Source organism: Macrobrachium nipponense, chromosome 5, assembly GCF_015104395.2.
Source record: "Macrobrachium nipponense isolate FS-2020 chromosome 5, ASM1510439v2, whole genome shotgun sequence".
In the NCBI taxonomy this organism is placed as follows: Eukaryota; Metazoa; Arthropoda; class Malacostraca; order Decapoda; family Palaemonidae; genus Macrobrachium; species Macrobrachium nipponense.
In genome coordinates this window covers 46041490-46046428 of record NC_061107.1, presented here as the reverse complement: position 1 = coordinate 46046428, position 4939 = coordinate 46041490, and the positions used below count along the sequence as shown (strand labels likewise).

The 4939-nt window shown below is 34.2% G+C and overlaps 1 long non-coding RNA gene across 1 annotated transcript in view; it reads left to right on the top strand.

Moving 5' to 3' along the window:
- Positions 1-1603, top strand: part of LOC135215089 (uncharacterized) — a 167678-nt gene extending 166075 nt beyond the window's left edge. Inside the window, exon 3 of the long non-coding RNA XR_010314561.1 lies at positions 1212-1603. This is a non-coding gene — a long non-coding RNA (uncharacterized LOC135215089). The remainder of the gene's footprint in view (positions 1-1211) is intronic.
- The last annotated feature ends 3336 nt before the right edge of the window (positions 1604-4939 follow it).

Below are 4939 nucleotides of genomic sequence, written 5' to 3'. Positions count from 1 at the left end.
CGCACATTTTTAGTGTGCATCCTCAATCTTCAAGTATAGCATGCAATTCGTTAAAAATTTACAAGGAATTATCTTAAAATATAATTGAGAGCAAAAGTAAAAAAAAAAGATTTACTAAAATTAAAATTAACGCAACTTGAAGTATACAACCAAAAAAGAAACCAGTTCTCACCGAGAAGAATGAACGACCAATACCTGACACGAACCTACAACTTCAGTTATGCTAGATAAAAAGGAGAAGCGGAAACGTTAGAATTCAAAGACGGAAGAAACCATTTGATGTATAAGTACTCAAGGGTAGTTAGGTAATTACTATGACTTCCTCCACAAATTATAGGGAAATGCTATATATATATATATATATATATAATATATATATATATATATATATATATATATATATATATATATATGATGAACACACTACAATGTCACGTAAAGAATGAAAGAATACATTTTACATTGGAAATGCCATGTTTATTTCACCGTACATATTTTAGCATTAAGTTTGCTGGAGCACATAATTCATATACAATCATTAGCTTAATGATGTTTAGTGTTGAAATTGGGAAACACTACTTTTCTTCTGGTAAAACAGAGGTGTAATGAGAGTTATAATTATTTTGAAAGACATGTACATCAGGACAGGTTGGAGCGAAGATGATCACTTTGTGACGGTTTGGGAGAGACTATTGAGTTCCACCCTTGTAGCCAATTAGGAGCATCGTGAGGGACGGGGCTGGATACTAGATGCACGGTTGCTGTAAATTAATCATAGTATGTCACGAGTGTCTCTAATGGCCGATTTGAATGACACGTGCGACAGAGACGAGATGAAGAGTTGTCGGATTTTTTTTTTTTTTTTTATAAAATTATATGCTGTTCTGTTTTTGCAGGTACATGAACTGATGTATGTACTTTATCACATATAAGATTATCTGTTCCAAATTCACTATGGTTAAGCTCTAATGTAAATATATGCGTATGTTTTCCTGATCATGACTTATCACAGTATGTGAAAGGGAATGTTCACTAGCCTATTTCAAAGCTCCATCAGTAAGTTCCCTTGCTCCAAATTATCGTTTTAATGCGTCGGAATGTTAATTCAAACATGATATTATGTCCCTAGTGTTAAGCATCATGTATTCCTGTTACTGCACTCATTTGTTGAAAATTTCAGAGCTACAATAGATTTTTTCTTCTCTTTGCAGGCAATGTTGGAGGCTAAGTAGGACATCTGATTAAAATATAGTTTATCGTGATTTAGTGTGTTGATCTATATCCGTTCTTAGTTTAATATAAATTGCTGTTATATTTGATAGCATAAGTAGACACTGATTAGTGGATGTGGCCTAAGTAGTGACACTGGAAAAAAATATATAAAAATAAAATTATAATAGTGAATTAAAGAGAAATGTACGTCCTAATCTGACAATTACATTTAAAATCAACTGATGAAGCTGAACTAAAAAATAAAAACAATAAATATAAGTGAATGACGTTAGTGTAAGGGTATCCATCCATACACAAATTTCCACGGGAACTCCGACGTCACTTTTCTGGTGAAGCCAGTCACATCGGTTTGCATAAAGGTAAGATTATAAATAACATCTTTTCGTCTTTCGTTCAATCAATGTCCAGTGACCGTGATTCTGAGATGTAGTTTTGAATCTTAAAAATACTTTTGTCAATGACTTATAAATGTTTTTTTTATGCATGAATGAGTTTGAGATGAGGTAAATACTATACAGCTCCAGTGAGATGCATAAGTGTTGACTGCAACAGTCACATTACTGCGCTTGCTAAGGTGTCAGTGAAAGTTGATCTGTAAGCCTTTCTGTAAATTCTTTCAACGAAGGTACTTGTTCTCTGATTGTCAGCTTACCTGTAAAAAAATGATACTTTTCAAGCTCTTTTACCCATAACAAGGTACTATTATAAATAATCCTACTGACTTTATTGTCATCTTTGTTACCTTTAATAATTATTGTATAGTTCAGGCATAAACCAAAGAGTTGTTGTTGTTGTTGGTTCTGGGATCACGTGTGTAATAATCATTGATTGCTAAACTAAAACTTCGATTTTGAGTATTCGATTTCATCATATCCTTGGTGAACGAAGTAAATTATAACGATTGTTTAACAAGAGACTTCAAGTCTAGACCGTTATTTAGTGATACAGCAAAAAAAAAAAAAAAAAAAAAAAAAAAAAAAAGGAGGAATAGGGGGATCTGTTAACACTAATATAAAATATCAGCTGTATATTTCAGATGAAATATAATGATAAAACTGATATCATATTTTACGTAATTATAGATATTCAGTTAGTTTAGTTTAAAAGCACCAATAAATCTTATGGTACAACGTATAAGTGGGTGGTTGAGTAAGCTGAGATCAACTACCTATCTACTACCAAGTATTCCATTTCTTTAATAAAAAAAAAAAGTAGGCCATCCTTTTTCGGAAAAATAGTACCGAAAGTATCCAAATGGTGAAGTAAATTTCATTAATTAGAAGTTGTCGTGGCAAATACCATGTAGACCAGTGGTTCTCAATCGAGGTCAGTGTTACATTACCTAGGGTCCATACAAAAAAAATAACTAATTGGGGGTCAATGGTGATATTTTAGTTGTCCATACAGCAATTCTACTTGAGCACAGTTGCTATTACTGAGAATGGAATTTCTATAGTAATCTACGCCATATTAAAACACTAAAAGCGGAAGTATTCATGTAGCTTTAAATTTTTATGGTAACCAAGCAGAGGGAAAAGGTTACCACTAAATGCCTTCCCTACACTAAAGCCTAAGATCTGGTTGAATGGTCTTTTTTAATGACTGGTATTTTTTCAGTTTCCTTTTGACCTGGCTGCTCATCCATCGGTCAGGGGGAAGAACAAACGGAGGTGATAATCACTCATCTTTTCTCAGATAGCAGGCAGCGACCTTAGATGTTTGTTTTCATGATGAATATCTACCCTGCTCACCTGTCTCTCTCTCTCGTCTCGATACTACCTTGTGGGTTGAAGGGCTCAGAATAAAAAGGGTGCATTTATTGTAGCCATAATTGGCCCACTAATCTCCCTTGGAATTCATAAACCTATGGGTGAAGAGAATATGCCTGGCTTTGCCTTAAACGCAATTTTCATAAGTTCCATAAAGTTCATAGTTGGATTCAAACAATTTTTCCTTCGGATTTTTCATCCTAAACCTAGTTATGAATAACTGGCAGATACACAGGTTTTATTACACTTGACCAAAGCTGTCCCCGAAGAATTTTGCATACACTGGTTGGTACACCGTCACTACTGAGTTGTAAAGCAATTGGGCGGACGTCTGCGTGATGCCATTAGTGTTGTGATAAAACTGGTTAACCATGTTAAATCAAATTCTCTTCGAGATCGCCTCTTTCGTGAATTCCGCAGTGAAAACGGAGAAGAGTTTGAACGCCTTGTAATGCATACTGAGGTGAGGTGGTTATCAAAGGAGAATTGTCTTCATCGTTTTATTGCAATTTGGGAATCTAATGTCTTATTTCTGGCTAACACCCTGCTTGGGGAACAACTGCTCGCAACTAAATGTGATGTATTTTACTTATCAGTTTCCTTGCTTGGCCTCCAGGAGCAACAATTCGCACGATGACGACCTTGCATTGTATGGTGAATATTTGGAAAATTTGCATGAAAATTTGCAAGCTCAGGTGTTGACCTACTCATAATAGATATAACAACCTGAATGGCAATCCCTTTCGAAGTTAATGCTGCCGATGTAAACATTTCTTTACAGGAGACTCATTGAATTACAGATTAATGGAATATTGCACGCAAAATTCAAAGCTGGGAAGCATAACATATGAAAAACAAATAACACTACTAAAAAGTACCTCCTGTGAGATAAAGCACAGCTCTACGTTATAGCTTTTCCATCATCTTATCTGGTTGAATCAGAATTTAGTCGTGTTTTCCACTTATTATCTAAGCTCATAATAGAGTCAACATAGTGAAAAAGGGTGACCTTCTACTATCATTGACATCGATGGACCCGAATACAAAGAGTCGCTGAACAGCATCGACCACAGGGATCTCATTGAATAAATTTGCTTTACTTTCTTAATTACTCACTTATCTTAAAATGGTTTATTAGGAATGATTTACCGGTGTACATAAATGCTCTATAGAATTTAATTGTTAAATAACTTTTTTTGCACTAAATAAATTTTCCTTCAAAATAGAGCATACATAGCCAATTAATATTACTTTAGTATTTGATGCCAATATTTTACTTTTTTATTAGTGAAAATGAAATAAGTATTTTTTTTCCGTGGAGTGGCTATGGGGGTCTACCCAAAAAATTAAGAGGAAAAGGGCTCCATGGGTGAAAAAAATTTTGAGAACCACTGTTGTACACACGCATACACAGAGAGAGAGAGAGAGAGAGAGAGAGAGAGAGAGAGAGAGAGAGAGAGAGTTAGCTTATGGACACGAATGTCTACATAATATTTTCTTTTTACCGACATCCATCTTGCCTTTCATTCTACCCTTATGAATTCCATCAACATGTTTTACTGATATATTTTTTCAAACCTTTGTGTTTTTTTTTTCTTTCTGAGAAAATGCAGATAAATGCGACACTTTATGACTTATAATAGTTTCGGCTTTCTTTAGACAAGCTTCAATTCAAGATCATTTTTGTAGTCTTGACACTGTCTTGTGTGGTATCAGTTAGAATAGAATTGTTGAACCTTTACATAATAGCTGATGGTGTAAAGGTACCTAACTTAATTCATAGAACTTGAAGAACTGGGAAAAGTAAGAAAATATAACCCATCAATCAATTTCGTTCTTTCTTAATGAGTAAATAACCTGTTAAAGTGTGGCAGATTTTGTGAATGAAACGACGAAATTATTTGACTTGCTTTTACGGGCAAAAACTCAGTAAAGTG